Source organism: Cibotium barometz, chromosome 30 (assembly GCF_041138505.1).
Source record: "Cibotium barometz isolate CiBa-2024 chromosome 30, ASM4113850v1, whole genome shotgun sequence".
Classification (NCBI taxonomy): domain Eukaryota; kingdom Viridiplantae; phylum Streptophyta; class Polypodiopsida; order Cyatheales; family Cibotiaceae; genus Cibotium; species Cibotium barometz.
This window is the reverse complement of record NC_141075.1, coordinates 43901892-43926813: the sequence shown is the minus strand read 5'-3', so window position 1 is coordinate 43926813 and position 24922 is coordinate 43901892. Positions and strand designations below refer to the sequence as shown.

The 24922-nt window shown below is 45.8% G+C and overlaps 1 protein-coding gene and 1 pseudogene across 1 annotated transcript in view; both read right to left on the bottom strand.

The window, feature by feature from the left end:
- The window catches only part of LOC147621528 (mitochondrial import inner membrane translocase subunit TIM22-4-like), a 52989-nt gene that overhangs the window by 2229 nt on the left and 25838 nt on the right, over nucleotides 1–24922 (bottom strand). The window lies entirely within an intron of this gene.
- LOC147621530 (uncharacterized) lies at nucleotides 1133–1793 on the bottom strand (annotated as a pseudogene).

The following is a 24922-nucleotide window of genomic DNA, read 5'->3' as shown; positions in this document are numbered from 1 at the left end:
TACCAATGCATATGAATACAGTATTGCAAACAATGTGGTTGTCGGTATAGACTTGCAACTCACACCACCCTCTCAAGTGCCCTGTTCCCTACCATTTGCTCTCTATTGTTCCATCCAATTTGCAAGAGAGCACGTAGGACAAGAGAACACTACACAGGGTATGTGATCATAGAGTTTGGTTTCTCCCTCTTACTACTTGCTTCCATATTTAAGTATCAAAGCTTACCAATTGCAAGTAAAGTCGATGATAGTGAAAGTCTTCACGATGGAAGCGTTTGGAGTGTTGAAATCTTTGATTTGTCGCGATCCTTCGCGACAAAAGTCTTCAAGAGGATGAAGGGAACCTTGGGAAAGCTCCCTCTATGATTCAACTTGAGAAAGGAGGGCTGAAATTAAGGTTTTCAGCAAAAAATCCAAAAAATACAGCAAAAATAAGTATTGTTTTGCTGAATTGCAGTCATTGGGAGTGTGGGGGAGAGTGAACACCACTTGGAAACACTCTTGGAAGCTTGGAAAACACACTAGCAAGCTTGGATATGGAGTTGGGAAGGAGAAAGTACAGAAAATACAGCCAAAGAGGCCTCATGAAAGGGGTGGCTACTTCTAGAGAGAGGGGGAAGAGAGAGATGGTGAGTTGTCCGCTTTAGGTGTCAAGTAGAGAGGACAAGTGCATTGTGGTGCAAGCTAGAACACACACATGACTAGTTGCTCCCTTTGTACGAAGGAGATAAAGTCTGGGCGGTGAGCATTGGATTTTGTCCACCTCGGGACATCAGTGTGTGCAAACACAAAGCTGATCGTAACTTATAAGTGAGTTTTGGTCACCCAAAACTTAATGACGTGTGTACATGTTGGGGTAAAGGCATTATGCCCACCCTTATAGTGTGTACAAGCCCGTAAGTTTTATGGTACATAGTACACTTAGTACTTTTAATGTACTAAGTGCACTATGTGTACTAGAGCAAATATACATGTGTGATAGGGGAGTCACACACTCATACTGTGAGTTGACTTATCCCCACATGTCTCTCTCTCTCTCTCTCCCTTCTTCTTTGTGTGTGTGTCTCCCACATGAAACCCTAACTCTCTCCCTTCAACTGGTATCAGAGCCTCCAGGTGAGGATTGGTGTGTTGCTTTTGCTGAAGCTTCAAGGCACGATTGGAGCTGTTGATCCCTGTCAGCGAGATTTGAAGCCTCTCCTCCTTTTGGCCCACATTCTCATCGCTTCCAGCCGACCAGGCCGTCAAGACTACAGGAGCTGCTACATTGGGTGAGCAAACCTGCTGACCTGTAAGCCGTGCCCACAACAGGCAACCTTCTCGCAGTGAGATGAGCACCGAGCACTGCAAGCATTCCGACAGGCACATAGAAGGCCAGACGATGCTGTCCTGACGCAATGACCATGTCTCTGAAGACGCAAAGTGCGAAGAAGTGAAACTCATCGAGGGTTAAGGTCTGCTTGCCTGCGCCGGCGAGGCCTTCTAGACGGACTGTTCGATTTACATCGAATTGAGAAGGAGGCGAGGGCAGCCATTTCTCCTTTAGCAGAGCGGCGGGGTCATCATCATCATCGTCTCGTTGGAGCTGCTATTGTTTTGAGGGAATGCGATGGTAGATGCGACAGCTTGCGTCGAGCAGCTGGTAAAGGAAAACACCCGAGGCCGCGTGCTGCGAAATGGCCAGGCACTCTTGGAAGCTGGTGTCCACTGCTGCTTGGAACACCACGGACTCTCTTAGCTTTGCTTCCACCTTCTTCGATGCAGACCCGCCCATCACAACCACCCTTTTCTACACAGCAAGAGTCAGCAGAAATTTCTGAGGTATTTGCTTCATTTTTTTGGGATTTGCACGTCCATTTTCATCAATTGAGCAAGTACAGGTTCTCATGGCTCAGATTTGAGCACAATTGGCAACAATTGGGTGACATTGGTCACATTCCGGGTCAATTGGCAGGAAATTGGGTGTCAACATTTGGGGCTTTTGATGTAATTGTGCCATTGGGCATTCATACATGCTATATGATGTGAGCAATCTCACATTTGGGCTAAATTGCAGGAAATTGGAGTGCAAATTAAAGGGCTTTTGTGCCAATTGGGTTGATTTGCATGCAGGCACTGGCATTTGATGCTTTGGGCAATGTGTTGATGCCTGTCAAGCACTCAATGTGCCAGTAAATCAAGGGGCTTTTATGTATTGGATGTATATGTGGCCAGGGAGAAGCATTGTGAAGACTCTGGATGCCTTCATGTGCATTAATGTACCATTCATGATCAAAAATTGATCTTGAATCAAGGGGCTTTTCAAGATTTTGTGCTTGTTGAGCTTGGCAAAGCAGCAGGGAAGACTTTTATGCCTTGAACCCTCAGAAATCCACTTGCAGTCAAGGGGCTTTTGCTCAATTTCTGTCTGGGACTGTTGTATGCAGTGGTGAGGACTGTCAAGGTCTGATTTTCACTCATTTGGACAGCCAGGAGAGCATTTATTGCTACTGTACTTGCTGGTACAGATTTGGTACAACTTTGTACAAGTTTTGGCATGGCTGTACATTGATTTGAGTGAGGAAAAGGCTCATTTTCAGCTGCTGTACTTGTCGGTACAGATTTGGTACATCATTGGTGAGCACTTAGTACTGTTGTACAGTACTTTGGAAGGGGAACAGAGCACATCTAAGGTGCTGTCATAAATCTGCAGCAACCAGATTTTGGTGATTTTATCACATTCAATAAGAGGAGAGTTGCATTCGTGCTTCCGCAGTGGGAGATAAACTTTGGGAGAACAACTGTGAGCACTTTGTGTGCTTTGGTGCAGTGTTTGCACATCTTGCAGGGAGTCAGGCATTGACTGTGTCAAAGGTTGCATATTGCTATGGCAACCACAGGTGAGAGCTCTTCATTGCTTCACATCAAGAAGCTTGAAGGCTCACATAATTATGACATTTGGCAAACCCAATGCTATAATGTGTTGCTCCAGAGGAAGCAGCACAAGCCCATCAAAGAAAGGGGTGTAATGCCCGCTTCTCTTACTGCTGAAGAATGGGAAGATATGGATGAGCTGGCAAGATCTACCATCATGTTGTCTGTGTCAGACTCTTTACTTTTCAGCATACGTGAAGAGAAGACAGCTTGGGGAATGTGGCAAAGATTGCAGGACTTGTATGCCCAGCAAAGTGCCTCAAGCAAAGTGTATTGGTTGAAGAAACTCATAGGTCTTCAAATGAAAGAAGGGACGTCTATGACAGCCCATCTAAATGAGTTTAATGGTGTTGTTAGCCAGGTCATCAATCAAAAGTTGGCAATGGACGATGAGTTTAAAGCCACCTTTCTCTTATGCACTTTGCCAGAGAGTTGGGACACATTCAGGACAGCCACTAGCAATTCAAATGCTATGCTGTCATATGCAGATGTGGAGGGTGCTCTCCTTCAAGAGGAGATGAACAGGAAGAACAACTCTGTTGGAAAGTCCAATGCAATGAATGCACGTGGGAGATCCCAGCAAAGAGGTAAAAGCCAAGAACGGGGAAGGAGCAAGTCCTGCTCCAAAAAGGACTTGGAATGCCATTATTGTGGCAAGAAGGGACATTTCAAAAAGCAATGCTACAAATGGAAGAATGATCAAAAGGAAAAGGGCAAAGGAAAAGACAGACAAAAATGAAGCCAAAGATGCAAAGCCAAAGAGCAAAAGTGGAGTCAAGATTGAAGAAGTCAATGTGTCACATGCAGGTGACAGTGAGGATGAAGTCCTATTCATGTCTTCACTTGATGCCCATTCACTCCATGCAGGAGATGGTCATGATATGTGAAACCGGCCTCTGATAGAAAACCAGAGTGCGGTAGAAGCAATCACCCGTCCACTTGTAGTCTAGATGAGAAACAAAACACAGATTGGAGCTAGAGTGCCCAAATCTGAAAACACAGCGACACCTGTTGGTCCCAAAGCTTGGCGCCCCTTGCGGTATTTCTTTATTCAATTAAAATAATATGAATGGCTGAGTACAACACAAAGACCAGCCAAGAGTTTACTCCTGTAAGTCCAATCTGACGGCCCACAAATCCTTCTCAGCACAGAGGATCAATGCACACAGATCTGTGTCCTCAAGCAACACACTGTGCCTCCCTCTGATCAGCCAAGATCACAAAGCAGGCCAGCCATGGGCATACATCTGGCATAACTCAAGAGCATGATACATCTTCTCAGCTCAAACATACATGTGTTGTCCAATCTCTGTCTTAATCCCTTGTCAATCTGCCAAACCCCTCCTCTCACAAGGGGCCAGATAACACATATCTGCAACAGACATCAAGCAGTAGAAAGAGAGATAGATGAACAGAAACAGAGCTTACCAAGTTTCAGCTCGTGAAACAACACTGGAGGAAGCAACAGCACCAATCTGTACTTGCAGGCACTTGTATCCACAACCCTGCTTCACACGTGTGCTTGTACTTGCTTGTATCCTCCTCCTGATGTTCACTCTTATGCTGTCCTTGAGATTACAGATCTGAAAATCAGCACTGTACCCGTCTGTACCGCCTCGAGATACGTGCCAGGCGTTGTACTTGCATAAACAGCCTGCTGTCCACTTCTGTACCAGCCTGAATCAGCATACACAGGTCTGTCCAGCACCCAGAAAAGCGCCGCCTGCACCTGTACGTGCTGTATCTGACTGCCTGTACACTGTACGGCAGTCGTACAGTAGGGTATGGGCTGGAAAACAGTCTGTACAGAGCTTCTGCGCAGCCAAACCAGCAGCAGTTCTATGCGCCGCCAGCAACAGAGGAGAGAGAGGGAGAGAGCTTGCGCAGTCCTGGCCGTACAGTGCTGTACGGCTGATTCCCTCAGAAAAACAGCATCAACAGCACACAAAATCTGCAGTCGGCTCTTCTCTTCAGCTTCTCCACGCATGAATACAAGCGCATGAAGGCTCCTCCACGATTCCTTTCCCAAAAGCTAGAGAGAGGGGGAGGAGAGAGAAGCACTCACTCCAAAAGTGGAGTGGCCTCCTCCCCATAAAAATCCTAGGGCCCCCAAACTTTAAAAGTTCCCTAGGGCCACTAAGGCCTAGGGGCAACTTTAATAAACATTAAAAGTTTAATGTTCTAGTTCCCCCCTTCACACCTAGGGATGTCCACACATCTTAAACTCTGTCCGGGCACCCCCCATGTGAATCATAAAATATTCTGACTCTGCAACCACCATGCCCACACTTGTCCTGCTCCATTTTCACAGGGCCATGACATACCCCCCTCTTGAAAGATGGCAAGCGTCCTCGATTGCATTCTAGTGATGCATCAAAATATCCAAAGTGAAATATACAATATGGCAAGATCAGCGTCCCAATCTCTCTGAGCCATACACATGTATCAACATTCACTGCAAACCAATGGCATATTAATAGTCCAAGTTGTATACCACTGTGAACCATACATATCCACAAAAATCTTCATGTGACCAGTACACATATATCATAGAAGTCCCATAAACAGATGTACTGTCAGCCTCAGTACCTTCGGATGAGATAAAATCTGCACCAAGCAACCTCTAGATGTCATCTGAGCCTGTCTGTAACAAGGGAGTGGAGGTGCTACCCCCCTCTTGAGCATCAGGTAATGCTCCAGACCCATGCTCTGCTGAACCTGAATGAGCCACAATAAGAGTCGGCTCTAACTCAAAGGCATCGAGATATAGCTGCAAAACCTGAGGTGAATCTGTTAAGTCACCTTCCTCCATCCACTTCGCATCCATCGGTGAATAGTTCTTGAGCTTCACAAGATAGCGACGGGAAACTTTACCTCGTACCTTCCTTTCTTTATGTGCCAGTATCTGCTCTGGAATCAGAACCTCATCAAGTTCCTCAACTTCCGGCTCAGCCTCATCTGATACATCCTCAGGCACATCCCCACGGAAAGGTCTAAGAAGACTCACGTGAAAAGCATTGTGAATCCTCCAGTGATCTGGTAACTTCAAACGATAGGTTACCTCACCAATCTTTTCCAAAACCTGAAAAGGCCCATAATATCGCATACTCAACTTAGGGAATAAGCGCTCTTTACCCTTCATCTTCTTGAGTCTAGCCTTTTCAAAGCGCAAAAGAACCCAATCACCCAATGCAAACTGTAAATCACGTCTGTGACGGTCTGCGGCTTTCCTTTGCTTCTGTTGAGTTTTCTGGAGGGCCAACTTAACTCTCCGATAAGCTTCATCCAAGCTCTCCACATACTGATCAGCCTCAAAGATCTTATCCTTTGTATGCAAAATGGGCGGAACCTTCTTCCCTCCTTCTACAATCTCAAAAGGCGCCTTGCCTGTCGAGCTATGTACAGTGTTGTTATATGCAAACTCCACCAAAGGAAGATATTTTTTCCATTGTTGCTTATACTCTGATACATAACATTTGAGAAGATCCAACACTGTAGAGTTAGCCTCTTCTGATTGACCATCTGTCTGTGGATGAAATGACGATGAAAGCTTGAGAGTTGTACCCATGTTGTCAAACAACCCTCTCCAAAACAAACTCGTCATCCGTGGATCACGGTCACTAATGATAGACGTAGGCAAGCCATGATACTTGAAGATGTTCGCCATGAACAACTTCACCATATGATCCACTTTAATTGTCTTCCTCACGGGAATGAAATGAGCCTGCTTACTGAACCTACATATGATAGTCCAGATCCCATCATTTCCCGTTTGTGTCCGTGGAAGATCAAATACAAAATCCATGGCAATGCTCTCCCAAGGTCTATCTGGAATAGGTAAAGGCTGTAATAACCCTGGTGTCTTCTGACGGTCAAACTTTACCTTCTGACATACGATGCATTGCTCACAAAGGCATCAACATCTCTTCTCAAGGTTGGCCAATAAAAGAAAGTCTCCACTGCTTTTACCGTGGCGTCAATACCTCTATGACCTGCATACGGTGGAGCATGACTTTCAATCATAACCTTGAGTCGCAATGGCCTGGTAACACACAGTCTGCCATGCATCAATAAAAACCCATCTCTGAGAGTGTAATGCTCATGCCGCTGACCCTCAGACATCTGATCATACAACCTTTCAAAATCCTCATCATGGGCATACTGCTCTTTCATTTCATCAAGCTCATGATGATAAGCAAGTGAAACTGCAGAAACCTGTGGCTTGCGTGACAAAGCATCTGCCACTACATTCTTTTTGCCTTCCACATGCACAATCTGGAAGTGAAACATTGACAAAAAGTTTGCCCAACGCATATGCTTCTCTGAAAGCTTAGTCTGCGTGAGGAAGTAACGCAAGGTCTGATGATCTGTCTGTACAGTAAAATCAGCCCCAAGCAAGTAGTGTTTCCATGTAGAAAGAGCGTGAATTACAGCCAACATCTCTTTCTCATACACCTGTAAATGCTTCTCAGCATCTTGCAAAACTCTACTCTCATAGGCTATCACATGTCCCTCTTGCATGAGAACTGCACCAATGCTACTTCCACATGCATCACACTGGACAACAAAAGCCTTTCGGAGGTCCGGTAACACTAATACTGGGTCCGAAGTAAGCTTTTCTTTGAGCTTTTTGAATGCTGTAATTTCCCGATCAGCCCATCTAAACGGAGTTGCTTTCTTCGTCAAAGCATGAAGAGGCGAAGCAATTTCAGCAAAGTGCCGTATGTAACGCCTATAATAGGAACACAATCCTAGAAAGCTGCGTACATCATGCACGGTCCTCAAAGCTGGCCAATTAAGTATTGCTTCCACCTTTGCTGGATCCATACGGACTCCATGACCAGACACAATATGCCCCAAGAAATGTATCTCCTGCAAAAAGAACTCACTCTTCTTGCCATTAACCACCAACCTATGGTTTCTGAGTTCTGCAAACACAATGGCCAAATGCCTTCTATGCTCTTCCTCAGTTCGTGAATGCACAATCATATCATCAAAGAATGTGCCCACAAACTCTCTATGAGGCCTGAAAATCCTGTCCATCATTCTGTTAAATGTGGCAGGCGCATTTGTCAAACCAAAGGGCATAACCAAGAACTCATACAACCCAAACGTGGTTCGGAATGCTGTCTTATGCACATCCTCGGGTCTAATGCGTATCTGATGATACCCGCTTTTCAAGTCAATACGACTAAAAACTGTGGAGCCCTGTAAGCGGTCCAATATGTCATCGATCCTCGGTATGGGGAATCGATTCTTGATGGTATTCTTATTCAGCGCCCTGTAATCAATACACATGCGCCAAGAACCATCCTTCTTCTGCACTAAGAGCACAGGTGAGCAAAAGGGTGATGAGCTAGGCTGTATCAACCCTTTATTCAAAAGATCCTGCACCTGACTCATAATCTCTTCCTGTTGGGCTGCACTAACACGATACGGCGGTCTATTCGGGGGAGTACTACCAGGAATCAGATCTATGGCATGATCTTCTGGCCTCTCAGGAGGTAGTTCTCCTGGCAATGACTCGGAAAAACAGTCTTGAAACCCACTTAAGAAATCAGCCCTGTCCTTATCTAACATTGACAAATTAGACTTAGACTCATCATCTTGTGCATCCTTTACATAAATCAAGTACGCGGAAAGATGCTTTTTCATTACTGATGAAATCGCCGAAGCGGATACAATAGGAACAGATTCCCCTTTGAGTTTTACATCCAATACATGCTCTTTTCCTCTATAAGTCAGAGTAATTTTCCTATTGTAAGTATCCACCACCGCATGTACCCTGTGGCAGCTTCCCAATGATAGGAGTAACGGGTTCTGCATACCCTGGACAAGCCATATTTGCCTCATGTAACGGCCCCATCTCCTCTACGCGAATCCCCAATCGGCCAGCCAAATCTGGTGAAATGAAGTTGGCTCTAGCACCTGTGTCAAAGAAGATCAAAGCATTCTGATCTCTCACTTTGCCCCATGCCCTACACAACTCTGTAGCTTCACCACTTAGCTGCTCCCCCACAAGATCAAGAACTAAGCCTGCAGAAGGCTTTGGTTTCTTTGGCTTGGGCTCTCCTTTATTGTCAGGGTCCTTCTTGGACGTTCTTTTGGGACAATTGAATGACATATGCCCCTCTTCAGTACAGTAAAAACACTTTTGAGCATCTCTCAAAGCCTGTCTTTCCTCAGAAGTCCTTTTGGGCATTGGCAACTTCTTATACTTTGTCTCTGTAGACCCTTTAGCATCACGAGAAGCATGCCCAAATTTTTCAGCTTTCTTGCCCAATTTCTTACTGCCTTTAAATCCAGATGAACCACCTGTGAGTAACGCATTAGCTGTCATAGCATTTTCAATCATCTGTGACATGTTCGTTACTCTTGTCTTTATACAGTAATCTCGTACCTCCTTGGGCAGCCCACAACAATACTTCTCTACCTGCTCAGATAATGGCACGGCACGATAAGAAGTCACTGGGAGTAGAGCTTCCCAAAACTTCTTGTTATAATCCTCCAAACTATCACACTTTGAAGCATCCAGCTTGTGCCATGCTGTCATAACATCCACCTCAAATGTAGATGTGAGCCATACGGAAGAGAAAACCTGTTTGAATTGGACCCATGTGGTGGGTGCTATGCCCTGCAAAAGAAGAGTAGACCACCACTGCAAAGCATTGCCCTTGAGAAAAGTGGCAACTTTCCTCACCTTTGAGGACTCTGTGTAATTCCCACCAGAAAAAGCAGCATCAAACTGCTGTAAAAAGGTAAGTGCCTTCAATTTATCCTTGGCCCCACTGAAAGTGTCAAACTTCACTGCAGCTCCCCCTTCCTTGTAATCTTTCGCCTTTCCCATAGGCGTTAGATTATCATATGGAAGTGGTTTCGCGAGATTGCTGCCCCCAACATTCATACCCATCATTGGGTCAACATTTCCCATTCCAACACCAGGCATACCATACATTCCAGCCATGTTTCCATACATTCCACTATGCATACCTGGCTGCATGCCACCAAACATATTGCCTTGCATCCCAGGTTGCATGCTTCCAAACACATTTCCTTGCATACCGGACTGGATACCACCATACATATTCCCTTGCATGCCAGGCTGAAAATTGGCTCCAAAAGGCCCATACATACCCATGCCTCCCTGAGGATAACCCCTAGTCATGGATTGGAACACCGAGCCACCACCAAAGTACCCTGGATGCATGTTCTGCTGAGGAATAGGTGGCTGTCCATAGAAGGAACTCTGTGGGTTTGCACCAAAAGCATGCTGCATATTCGGAAACTGTGCAGGAGATCGATCCTGTGAAGTGGTACCACTATGACCTTGAGAAAGATTCTTCGAACGAACCTTCTTCTTCTTTTTCTGGGACTCTGTGCGGGGCTCTGAGCAAGATCTCAAAAATTCAGCAAATCTCTCACTCTGTGTGAGCTGCATAAAAGTATCCATAACACTAGCCAAGCGATCTTTGAACCGAGCATCATCATCCTCTTTACCATGCACATCTTCTGGCTGTGTTACATCCTCATAAGGCTCAACATCTGCAGCCTGTTCTCCTGCAAAAATATCCTCAGATACGTCTCTTTCAGGAGAAGACTCTTGCTCTTCTTCTTCTTGATAGAAGTACTCTTCCTCTGTATCAGACATGGTTGCTGAATTTTCAGCGATGGCTTTCTCCAAAGCAACCACGAGCTCACCCCCTTCAGAAAGTTGATGATTGGTCCCGGGGACGGAACCTTGAAACCGGCCTCTGATAGAAAACCAGAGTGCGGTAGAAGCAATCACCCGTCCACTTGTAGTCTAGATGAGAAACAAAACACAGATTGGAGCTAGAGTGCCCAAATCTGAAAACACAGCGACACCTGTTGGCCCCAAAGCTTGGCGCCCCTTGCGGTATTTCTTTATTCAATTAAAATAATATGAATGGCTGAGTACAACACAAAGACCAGCCAAGAGTTTACTCCTGTAAGTCCAATCTGACGGCCCACAAATCCTTCTCAGCACAGAGGATCAATGCACACAGATCTGTGTCCTCAAGCAACACACTGTGCCTCCCTCTGATCAGCCAAGATCACAAAGCAGGCCAGCCATGGGCATACATCTGGCATAACTCAAGAGCATGATACATCTTCTCAGCTCAAACATACATGTGTTGTCCAATCTCTGTCTTAATCCCTTGTCAATCTGCCAAACCCCTCCTCTCACAAGGGGCCAGATAACACATATCTGCAACAGACATCAAGCAGTAGAAAGAGAGATAGATGAACAGAAACAGAGCTTACCAAGTTTCAGCTCGTGAAACAACACTGGAGGAAGCAACAGCACCAATCTGTACTTGCAGGCACTTGTATCCACAACCCTGCTTCACACGTGTGCTTGTACTTGCTTGTATCCTCCTCCTGATGTTCACTCTTATGCTGTCCTTGAGATTACAGATCTGAAAATCAGCACTGTACCCGTCTGTACCGCCTCGAGATACGTGCCAGGCGTTGTACTTGCATAAACAGCCTGCTGTCCACTTCTGTACCAGCCTGAATCAGCATACACAGGTCTGTCCAGCACCCAGAAAAGCGCCGCCTGCACCTGTACGTGCTGTATCTGACTGCCCGTACACTGTACGGCAGTCGTACAGTAGGGTATGGGCTGGAAAACAGTCTGTACAGAGCTTCTGCGCAGCCAAACCAGCAGCAGTTCTATGCGCCGCCAGCAACAGAGGAGAGAGAGAGAGAGAGCTTGCGCAGTCCTGGCCGTACAGTGCTGTACGGCTGATTCCCTCAGAAAAACAGCATCAACAGCACACAAAATCTGCAGTCGGCTCTTCTCTTCAGCTTCTCCACGCATGAATACAAGCGCATGAAGGCTCCTCCACGATTCCTTTCCCAAAAGCTAGAGAGAGGGGGAGGAGAGAGAAGCACTCACTCCAAAAGTGGAGTGGCCTCCTCCCCATAAAAATCCTAGGGCCCCCAAACTTTAAAAGTTCCCTAGGGCCACTAAGGCCTAGGGGCAACTTTAATAAACATTAAAAGTTTAATGTTCTAGTTCCCCCCTTCACACCTAGGGATGTCCACACATCTTAAACTCTGTCCGGGCACCCCCCATGTGAATCATAAAATATTCTGACTCTGCAACCACCATGCCCACACTTGTCCTGCTCCATTTTCACAGGGCCATGACAATATGCACTCATGGATCATTGATTCAGGTGCCTCCTTTCATGTCACAGGTTGCAGAGACTTGTTTGTCAGGTATACCGCTGGCAATGAAGGAGTAGTTTATTTGGGTGACAACCATGCATGCCAGATTCTTGGCAGAGGTGATGTGAGGCTTGTGTTTTCAGATGGCTCACAGCTTATGCTCCATGATGTCAGGCATGTGCCTGAGATCAAGAAGAACCTGTTTTCTACTGGACAGCTTGATGATGCTGGTTATGTTACCACATTTGGTGGTGGAAAGTGGAAGATTAGTAAGGGCTCACTGGTTGTTGCCAGAGACTCTAAGGTGGACACTCTTTACTTGATGCATGCTAATGTTTGTCACCATGCTAATGTAAATGCAACCGAGCTGCCGGAAATCTCTGTGGCATAGCCGGTTGGGACACATGAGTGTCAAAGGAATGGAGCAATTGTCTCGTTTTGGTTACTTGCCTTCTCTAAAGTTCTCAAGTTTTCAGTTTTGTGAGCATTGTATATATGGCAGGCAACTCCAGTGCCCCCACAAGAAAGCTCTTGGACAGAAAGATGCTCAGTTAGAGCTTGTGCATACAGATGTATGTGAGATGCCTCAGCTTTCTTTGGGAGGGGCAAAATATTTTGTCTTTTATTGATGATGCCACACGCAAGGTGTGGGTTTATCCTCTTCGTTTGAAGAGTGATACATTCTTAGTGTTTGAGAAGTTTGTTGCTCATGTTGAGAATCAAACTGGCGAAACACTGAAGGCTTTGCATTCCGACAATGATGGAGAGTATATGTCCAAACAGTTTCAGGACTTTTGTGATGCTAAAGGCATCAAGAGGGAGCTCTCTTCTCCTTATGATCCTCCACAAAACGGGACAGCAGAGAGGATGAACAGGACCATTCAGGAGAAGGTCCATGCTATGTTGTCACATGCTGCATTACCTCATGGTTTTTGGGCTGAAGCTGTTATGACAGCCGTTCATCTTATAAACAGGTCACCTAACACGAGGCTTGGTGGGAAAGTGCCGGAGGAAGTATGGACAGGGAATCCTCCGTCCTACAAGCACTTGAGAGTGTTTGGTTGCGTTGCGTACGTGCACTTACGCATGGAAATACACACCAAACTTGATCCTAAGTCTCACAAATGCATATTCCTAGGATATGGTGACAAAGGTGAAATGGGGTATAGACTTTGGGATCCAGTGAATAGAAAGATTATACGCAGCAATGATGTCATTTTTTATGAAACATGCATGTATAAGGAGCTTGCAAGGCAACACGAGCCTGGCAGAGTCATCTTTGATGATGATGGACATCATGGACAACAACCAAGGGCTGTAAATCAGCCATTACAGCAACTAAACCCATTCTAGAGAAATTTAACACTCTAAATTCAAGTTGGTAGATTCTACATCTCCCCGGTCAAGACTAGACATTTCCTCTTGTTAACATTCATGATGCCACAAGTGGTGCATGGGCAAAGAGAGAGATGGAGGTTCAAGCAATGACAAGTTGATGCACAGAGATAGAGAGATAGAGAGAGTAGGAGGGAGAGAGAGATAGAGATGTGAGAGCAAGCAAGGGAGAGATTGCAGAACTCAAATGATGCTCAATGTATTAGAACCACCCAAGTACATGCTTTTATAGGTAACAAGCCTTACCTTTTGACCAAAACCAAATAAGGGTCTGAAATAACCAACAAAACCTCCTTCGAAGTGATGGAGGTGATGCCTGGCAAACCATCATTAGTCACAGTGATATGGACTCTAAACTATAATCACATGATACAAAAGAACATGGTGATGTCAACACCCAAACTCTCATGTCAAGCCTTATATAAGAGCTTGACCACTAAATGAAAGCCTACATCGGTCTATCAAGACTAACCCCTTGCAAACAAACAATATTTAATTCAGATTTTCAGGGACTTCCCGAGCGGAGAATCCACAACTCACAAAAACAGAAAATATATATTTTTGGAAGTTTAAAAACTTCCCCTCGAACGCATGTTGGTGAAGAGTAGTCTCTTTTGACAAAGTTTCCATGCCAGTGCCGATGCAAATCTTGTTGCAGAAGGCAATAATGCCCTTATGCAGATGCTTGGAGCTTCCATGGCACTATAGAAGTGCCAATTTGATGTAGGAGACTTGATTTTGAAAATTTTCAAATTTTGCAGAGGCTTCAATTTGGTTCTCCGCATAAACTGTGGACAGCCGACACAAGAGACCTTACGTTTAGCGCATGATTGCAAGACGGCCAAGTATGATTGTGCTTGGGTCATGTTTGGCTGTGCTAGAAGGACTACCAGGTGTACGGCTGCAAGGAGCATCCAAGCCAACCATGGTGGCTGTAACTCCGAGCAGACCGGCAGGGGTTTTTGCAAAACACTTGACCATTAATGCAATTAAACACTTAAATTGTCCATAGCCTTAAACATATGTCACTTAATTCCACAAAACTGTAAAAGAGAAATGTGCACATCCTACACATAAATACTATGTGCACACGCTCCAGATTTATCCACATATAACCATGAGTAATTCATATGCACGGGCTGTCATCAAAAAGCCCCATGAAAATGCCAAGAATATGTATATTTCTGTGTGGATACCGGCCAACATGGCTTATCCAATAGCCCACATACCTGTCTATAAACCCATATGGCTGAATCATACGTCCATAAAGCTGTCCATAAGCCCATATGGCTGAATCATAGGCCCATACAGCTTTCCATAAGCCAATATGACTAAGATACAATACCCCATGCCAATAGCAAGTCCCCAATGGCTCAATTTCATGCCCAATGGCAATAGCAAGTGTCCAATGGCTGTCCATATATAACAATTAAGCCCTAAGACAGCCAATGTGCTATTACTGCCGATGTGCCATCTGTCTCGGGCATTTGGATCATGCAGCCTAGCCGCGCAGTATATTCAAAGAAGGGGGCATCCAGAGTCTCCGCCCAATCCGTTGGATCATGCCAAGTCCACTCTCCCAGGTCCCACTGAAGGCGTGTGAGAGGTTGGCACTCCCATATCCATAGCCGCCATAATCTCTCCCTAGCCACCTTGGCCGGTGCTGGATCTATGTGCCATTCCTGTGCCCAAAAACAAATCACCCTCACCCTCTACAAGGTGCACTCACTGAAATCCTCCAAGGGAAGCTCAAATCTCTCTAGTTTGCCATGGGATCCTATAGAAAAAGTGAGCAGACCACTGTCCTCATGTGCTCCATGGACCGCCACAAGAATATCGTGTCTAGTAAACATGCCTAGCCACACTGGGGGGTCAGGTCTGGAAGAGTCAACCACTCCTGAGGGATAGCTGAGTCGATGTCGATGTCGATGTTGAGCCTATCTCTACCCTGGATCCCTGTCAGGCCTATCTCCTGCACCTCCGGGAGTAACTGCCTGTGGGTGATCCAATCTCCAAGAGACCTAGCTGGTCCCATGCTCAAGGCGCCCCAAGATACATGCGGTCGGGCCCCTAACATGTAGCCATTGGGTAAACGGATCAGGGGGTTCCAGACCAAAGGCTACCGAAGCCGCTCCTCTGGATGATCCCAAGCACAACTGGCTGCAAATCTATCCTCAAAAAGAAGGGCTGAAACCACAGGCTCGCATCTCTTTGAAGATCCATCTAGTACTCTCCGGCCAAGGGCCCCCAGGACTCGGAGTGCGGGCTGAAATCCGAGCCAATAGGAAATCCTTCCAAGGCTCACAACCGGGAAGGAGGCTTCTAACAATCAGCTTGCCCAGCAGGGCACGACTCTAGATAGCACGGTTGATGAGGCCTAGCCCCCCTCTGCGACATGGCTCAATGATCACTCTCCATGCCACCTTGGCCCTGGTTGGCCTCCCATCATTGCCGGTCCATAAGAAGTTTTGGATCAATCGTTGTACCTGGCCAATACATGCCCACGAAAAGGCCAAGCACAAAGTACGTGGTTTGCCACCACGACCCTACTTGCTAGAGAGAGCCTCGCCGAGCTCCAATATAAAAGCTTCTTCCGAATACTCAGAAGAAGCAGGGCGAGCTGCTACTCTCACGAGAGATATCAATGCCAACCTGGCCACCAAGATCACGAACTGGAGTGCCTCTCGGGATCCACTAGAAAGCCTCAACTGGTCGCCAAGTCGGGGCAGGTGCTGAGCCTACCCAAAAACAACACGACTTGTGCTAGTTGATCCCTCTTGCGTATGGAGGGGAAGACGCAATCCCTGAAGCCCGGTCTCCTGGGCGAAGAGAAAACTACTCATGGCCTCGATGACGAATAGGAAGAGGTAAGGTGCCAGAGGACAACCCTGTCTAACCGAGCGGGAAAGGGGAATCTGTCACCACAGGCTCCTTGAATGAGAACCTAGCTATCTGAGACTGAGTAAAGTCCTAAGACTCCAAGAATCCACTCCATGGGGAATCCCATCCTACTCATTGTGCCCTCCAGAAAGCTCCAATCCACCCTATCGTAAGCTTTCTCAACGCCGAGGAGTAGCACAATGAGGTCCCGTCACCGTTTTGGGCATCTCCAGAATTCATGTGTGTGGAAGGGCTTTGGATGCCCAAAAGATCAAGAATGTACAAGCTTTGGGAATGGGGGATTATCCAATACAGAGGACCAAATGTTCGTAGCATGGTCCAAGCACTCGAGACGGTTTCTTGGACACAGAAATGGGCTTTGGAGCTCAAGTGTCAAGTGGAAAGTATGTATGGCGAACTCTTGAGGATTTGGGAGAGATCGAGCAATGAAACAAGTTTCTACATGATGTTTACATGTATTTCTCATGTGGTGGAACACAAAGAGATCGTCTCCTAAATTTTATATTTTTGGCAATCTCCGATGGAATTTCTGTTCGCGTCATTACATCCAGAATTCGACAGAGATTGAGTATTGCCAAAGCGCCATTGTGAAATTAGCTATCATTTGGGATATTTTTAGAGCTGAAGATTGTGAAATTTTTGGCTTTTGGATTTGGGACATGTGGCAGATAAGAGGATAAAAGTCAAACAAGTGTCCTCATACTTGTCAATCTTACTCTACACATGGCAATGTAGCATTTTCTTACTTATTTGAATATAAGAGAGTTATCTTTTGGGCGAGTTTGAGCTTCAAGAAGATTTTTGGAGACTGAAAACTCTGATTTTTCTCCATTTCTCTTCATTTCTAAGCCCACCATTGCCATATCCAACTTGGGGAAGATGATTCCCACTACTCTACACCATCTTGCACACCCCGGATGACTGTTTTTCAGCAAAACAGTCCTAAAGCTTGCTGAAATTTTTGGTTTTTCTCTCCATGCCACCTTGGCCCTGGCTAGCCTCCCAGCATTGCCGGTCCATAAGAAGTTTCGGATCAATCATTGTACCTGGCCAATACATGCCCGAGAAAAGGCCCAACACGAAGTACCTAGTTCGCCACCACGACCCTGCTTGCTAGGCAGAGCCTCGCCAAGCTCCAATATAAACGTTTCTTTTGAATACTCAAAAGAAGCGGGGCGAGCTGCTACTCGCAAGAGATATCAATGCCAACCTGGCCATCGAGATAACGAACAAGAGTTCCCCTCGAGATCCACTAGAAAGCCTCAACTGGTCGCCAAGTCGGGGCAGGTGCTGAGCCTACCCAAAAACAACACGACTTGTGCTAGTTGATTCCTCCTGCGTACGGAGGGGAAGATGCAATCCCTGAAGCCCGGTCTCCTGGGCGGAGAGAAAACTACTCATGGCCTCAGTGATGAATAGGAAGAGGTAAGGCGCCAGAGGACAGCCCAGTCTAACCAAGCAAGAAAGGGGGAATCTGTCGCCACGGGCTCCTTGAATGAGAACTTGGCTATCTGAGACTGAGTAAAGTCCTAAGACTCCAAGAATCCACTCCATGGGTAATCCCATCCTGCTCATTGTGCCCTCCAGAAAGCTCCAATCCACCCTATCGTAAGCTTTCTCAAAGTCGAGGAATAGCACAATGAGGTCCTGTCACATGTATTTCTCATGTGGTGGAACACAAAGAAATAGTCTCCTAAATTATAGGGAAAGTTGCTATTTTTGGCAATCTTCAATGGAATTTCATGTTGGCATTATCATCTCCAGATTGGGCATACATGTGCATATTTCATGCTGTCTCTGGACAGATTTATGAGGCCATGCATTCATCTTATTTTAGATATTTGTCTGCTATTTTTATCTATTTTTTAGACATTATTTTTGAATGGGAGAAGGAATTAGGGTTAGGTTTTCATGTGGGAGACATACACAGAGAAGAAGGGAGAGAGAGAGAGTTGTGGGGATAAGTCAACTCATAAAATGAGTGTGTGACTCCCCTATCACACATGTATATTGCACTAGTACACATAGTGCACTTAGTACATTAAAAGTACTAAGTGTACTATGTACTATAACTTATAGGCTTGTACACACTACAAGGGTGGGCATAATGCCTTTACCCCAACAACCTCCCACTTAAAGGCAAAGTGCCCTTAAATGAAGGAAAAGAAAAATCAGCATGTACATGATAATATACAAGGCCATATCAAGGCTAAAACTGGCCTCATCCAATGCCCATCAAGTGTCTGCAATGAGCAAACCGCTCCGGAGGCAAACTCTTTGTCAACAGATCAGCCGGGTTGTCATCCGTATGAATCTTAACAAGCTCAATTTGCTTGTTCTCTATCACCTCTCTAATGAAGTGATACTTCACATCCACATGCTTCGTCTTTGCATGAAAGACAGGGTTCTTTGCCAACTGGATGGCACTCTGACTGTCACAATGCAACAATGGAATATCCCCTGTATAACCCAAATCAACCACTAACCGAGACAGCCATAATGCCTCCTTGCAAGCCTCTGTGGCTGCAATATACTCGGCCTCTGTAGTAGATAAGGCAGTGCACTTCTGCATCCTGGATATCCATGACACAGCACCTCCTGTGAACGTAAACACATAACCAGTAGTAGACTTCCGATTATCTGGATGACCGGCATAATCCGAATCCGTGTAACCATGCACTAATGCATCCTGTTCGCCAAAGCATATGCACATATCCTGTGTGCCCTTCAGGTATCTCATGACACCTTTCACTGCTTCCCAATGCTTCTTGCCAGGTTTGGCCATGTATCTAGAAACCACTCCCACTGCAAATGCAATGTCCGGCCTAGTAGCAACCATGGCATACATGAGACTGCCACAAGCTGAAGCATACGGAATCTTGGCCATATCAGCCCTGTCTCTATCCGACTGTGGGCTGTCCATAGCACTGAGTTTCACATATGGAGGCAAAGGAGTACTAGTCTTCTTCCCCCCGTCCATATTGAACCTCTGCAAAACTTTGCTAATGTATTCCTTCTGAGACAAATACAACACATGCTGATTTCTGTCCCGAAGTATCCGCATACCCAAAATGTGATTTGCATCACCCAAATCCTTCATATCAAAGGTCTGATGCAGTCTCTTCTTCAAGGCATCCATCTCTTTACGAGATTTCCCAGCAATCAACATATCATCAACATACAAGATGAGGATCAATAGACTGCCATCCAAAGCTTTCTTGGTGTATAAGCAATGATCTATGTCACTTCTCCTGAAATTCTGGGATTTCATGAATGTATCAAATTTATGATACCATTCCCTTGGTGCCTGTTTGAGTCCATAAAGACTCTTTTTCAGCTTGCATACAAGCTTCTCCTTTCCATTCACTGCATAACCCTCTGGCTGTTGCATATATATCTCCTCATGGAGATCACCGTAAAGAAAAGCAGTCTTCACATCTATCTGAATCAAATCCAGATCATCATGAGCAACCAAAGCTAATACAGCTCTTAAGTGTGGTCATTTTGACCACTGGAGAGAAGATCTCATCAAAGTCCACACCATATTCTTGCTTGAAGCCCTTAGCCACTAACCTGGCTTTGTATCTTGGCTTTGCATCAGGTGCAACTTTGAGCCTGTAAACCCACTTGCATGGCAAAACCTTCTTGCCTGCAGGTAAATGTACCAACTTCCATGTTCCATTTTTGTGCAGAGAATCCATCTCTGACTTCATGGCACGCTCCCAAAGAGCCTTGTCTGTTCTCTGTAAAGCCTCCTTATAACATGAGGGCTCCCCACAATCAGTGAGCATCAAGTAGTCAACCCCTGGAACAAACCTGTCAGGGGCTCTGGAGGGTCTTGTGGACCTCCGTACCCAATGACCATCATTTGTAGGTTGCTGTCCAGCCTGCATATCACCTATTGATGTCCATCATCATCAAAGATGACTCTGCCAGGCTCCTGTTGCCTTGCAGGCTCCTTATACATGCATGTTTCATCAAAAATGACATCATTGCTGCATATAATCTTTCTATTCACGGGATCCCAAAGTCTATACCCCATTTCACCTCTGTCACCATATCCTAGGAATATGCATTTGTGAGACTTAGGATCAAGTTTGGTGCACATTTCCCTGCGTATGTGCACGTACGCAACGCAACCAAACACTCTCAAGTGCTTGTAGGACGGAGGATTCCCTGTCCATACTTCTTCTGACACTTTCCCACCAAGCCTTGTGTTAGGTGACCTGTTTATAAGACGAACGGCTGTCATAACAGCTTCAGCCCAAAAACCATGAGGTAATGCAGCATGTGACAACATAGAACGGACCTTCTCCTGAATGGTCCTGTTCATCCTCTCTGCTGTCCCGTTTTGTGAAGGATCATAAGGAGTAGAGAGCTCCCTCTTGATGCCTTTAGCATCACAAAAGTCCTGAAACTGTTTGGACATATACTCTCCACCATTGTCGGAACGCAAAGCCTTCAGTGTTTTGCCAGTTTGATTCTCAACAAGAGCAACAAACTTGCGAAACACTAAGAATGTATCACTCTTCAAACGAAGAGGATAAACCCACACCTTGCGTGTGGCATCATCAATAAAAGACACAAAGTATTTTGCCCCTCCCAAAGAAAGCTGAGGCATCTCACATACATCTGTATGCACAAGCTCTAACTGAGCATCTTTCTGTCCAAGAGCTTTCTTGTGGGGACACTGGAGTTGCCTGCCATATATACAATGCTCACAAAACTGAAAACTTGAAAACTTTAGAGAAGGCAAGTAACCAAAACGAGACAATTGCTCCATTCCCTTGACACTCATGTGTCCCAACCGGCTATGCCACATAGAGATTTCCGGCAGCTCGGTTGCATTTACATTAGCATGGTGACAAACACCAGCATGCATGAAGTAAAGAGTGTCCACCTTAGAGCCTCTGGCAACAACCAGTGAGCCCTTACTAATCTTCCACTTTCCACGACCAAATGTGGTAACATAATCAGTATCATCAAGCTGTCCAGTAGAAAGCAGGTTCTTCTTGATCTCAGGCACATGCCTGACATCATGGAGCATAAGCTGTGAGCCATCTGAAAACACAAGCCTCACATCACCTCTGCCAAGAATCTTGCATGCATGGTTATCACCCAAATAAACTACTCCTTCATTGCCAGTAGTATACCTGACAAACAAGTCTCTGCAACCTGTGACATGAAAGGAGGCACCTGAATCAATGATCCATGAGTGCATACCATGACCATCTCCTGCAAGAAGTGAATGGGCATCAAGTGAAGACGTGAATAGGACTTCATCCTCACTGTCACCTACATGTGACACATTGACTTCTTCAATCTTGACTCTACTTTTGCCCTTTTGCTTTGCATCTTTGGCTTCATCTTTGTCTTTGTCCTTTCCTTTGCCCTTTTCCTTTTGATCATTCTTCCATTTGTAGCATTGCTTTTTGATGTGTCCCTTCTTGCCACAATAATGGCATTCCAAGTCCTTTTTGCAGCGGGACTTGCTCCTTCTCCGTTCTTGGCTTTTACCCCTTTGTTGGGATCTCCCACGTGCATTCATTGCATTGGACTTTCCAACAGAATTGTTCTTCCTGTTCATCTCCTCTTGAAGAAGAGCACCCTCCACATCTGCATATGACAGCATAGCATTTGAATTGCTAGTGGCTGTCCTGAATGTGTCCCAACTCTCTGGCAAAGTGCATAAGAGAAAACTGGCTTTGAACTCATCGTCCATTGCCAACTTTTGATTAATGACCTGGCTGACAATACCATTAAACTCATTTAGATGGGCTGCCATAGACGCCCCTTCCTTCATTTGAAGACCTATGAGTTTCTTCAACCAATACACTTTGCTTGAGGCACTTTGCTGGGCATACAAGTCCTGCAATCTCTGCCACATTCCCCAAGCTGTCTTCTCTTCACGAATGCTGAAAAGTAAAGTGTCTGACACAGACAACATGATGGTGGATCTTGCTAGCTCATCCATATCTTCCCACTCTTCAGCAGTAAGAGAAGCAGGCCTTACACCCCTTTCTTTGATAGGCTTGTGCTGCTTCTTCTGGAGCAACACATTAGTTTGCCAAATATCATAGTTATGTGAGCCTTCAAGCTTTTCTTGATGTGAAGCAATGAAGAGCTCTCACCTGTGGTTGCCATAGCAATATGCAACCTGTCAATGCCTGACTCCCTGCAAAATGTGCAAACACTGCACCAAAAGCACACAAAGTGCTCACAGTTGTTCTCCCAAAGTTTATCTCCCACTGCGGAAGCACGAATGCAACTCTACTCCCACTGTATGTGATGAAATCACCAAAATCTGGTTGCTGCAGATTTAGGACAGCACCTTAAATGTGCTCTGTTGCCCTTCCAAAGTACTCTACAGCAGTACTAAGTGCTCACCAATGATGTACCAAACCTGTACCGGCAAGTACAGCAGCTGAAAATGAACCTTTTCTTCACTCAAATCAAAGTTGCACAAAGTTGTACAAAATCTGTACCAGCAAGTACAGGAGCAATAAATGCTCTCCTGGCTGTCCAAATGAGTGAAAATCAGACTTTTACAGTCCCGACCACTGCATACAACAGTCCCGAACAGAAATTGGGCAAAAAGCCCCTTGACTGCAAGCTGATTTCTGAGGATTCAAGACATAAAAGTCTTGCCTACTGCTTTGCCAAGCTCAACAAGCATAAAATCCTTGAAAAGCCCCTTGATTTAAGATCAATTTCTGATCATACATGGTACATTAACGCACATGAAGGCATCCAGAGTCTTCACGGTGCTTCCCCCCGGCCACATGTACATCCAGTACATAAAAGGCCCTTGATTTACAGGCACATTGAGTGCTTGGCAGGCATCAACACATTGCCCAAAGCATCAAATGCGAGTGCCTGCATGCAAATCAACCCAATCGGCACAAAAGCCTTTGTTCTGCACTGCAATTTGCTGCAATTTTGCCCGAATGTGCGATTTCTCACATCATACAACATGTATGAATGCTCAATTGCACAATTACATCAAAAGCCCCAAATTTTGACATTTTCTTGCAAATTGATCCTGATTGTGACCAATGTCACCCAATTTTGCCAATTTTACTCAAAATTTGAGCAATTTGGCACCTGTACCTGCTCAATTGATAATTGTACCTGCTCAATTGCAAATCCCAAAAAAAATTGAAGCATGTACCTCTGAAAATTTGTTTTGCAGGAAAGGAGGGGACATCGAATTTGCTCTGATGAGGTGCTGCTGTAGAAATCTGATTCGACTCAGGTCAGAGGCCCGTGTGTGTGCCCAGCGCAGCTTCTCAGCAGCAGGTAGTTGTGACCGGCTGTTTTTACATGTTAGCCTTGGGCTGGATGCAGGCGTGGATGAAACCGCAGGCTAGCAGTGGTGCGTAGCTTTCCTTGCGTAGCTCTCCTCGTTGTGTGCAACACAGTAGACGGCGGCCCTTTGTTACACCTTGGCCAGCGCTACGCGCGATGGACTGAGCGCCGACCGCTAGTGATTCTGGTGACAAGTTTCGCTATCGAGGTCGGCGACGCACGGCGCCCGACTCCTCCAGCTTCGCGCGAACCTGCAGCACGGCGCCCGACTCGACCAGCTGTGCGCGCTGGTGAAGCGCCGCTATTCTTCTTCTTCGCTCGCCTGCCTAGTGGCCAGCGCTACACGCGATGGCTCTCACCGAAGCGTAGGCGTGTTCAATGGACGTTCGCCTCCGCCTAGTGGCTTTACGCCTTGTGGCCAGGCGTCTAACGTTCAACGTTCACACAGACAGCACACGCCTGCTAACGTTGACTCCATGCGCTTCTACTCCAGGCTCACACGCACAGGCTATCGGCTCTATAAACCAGCCCTCGGCTGCAATTGGCTGACAGCGAAAGCTACTACCTCCACAGTCGATTTCCAGCTCTGCACCCTTGAGAACAAAACCCTAAAACCAGGGCTCTAATACCAGTTGAATGGGAGAAGGAATTAGGGTTAGGTTTTCATGTGGGAGACATACACAGAGAAGAAGGGAGAGAGAGAGAGTTGTGGGGATAAGTCAACTCATAATATGAGTGTGTGACTCCCCTATCACACATGTATATTGCACTAGTACACATAGTGCACTTAGTACATTAAAAGTACTAAGTGTACTATGTACTATAACTTATGGGCTTGTACACACTACAAGGGTGGGCATAATGCCTTTACCCCAACAATTTTAGTATTTTTTGCATAGTCGGCCAGCCCACTATTTTTATACTGGCCGACCAGCTCTTGTCCAACCTATAAATAGGTGGCTTGGGTTTGCATCATTAGCACTTCATTATTCAGCCATTGCTGTTGGTTGTATGCACGTACGGGCAGCCCTTGTGCTCTACTTCAGCAGATAACAAGTTTTCTACTTCTGTTCTTTTGCACATGTGCTTCTTTGCAAGATCTATTTGCTGTTTTTTCTGTTTTACAGCCATTCTTTCATGGTATCTGAGCCCAGTGTTACAAAAGGGACCTGCGTTTTCTACATCTACTGCTGCACGCAAAGATCCACCG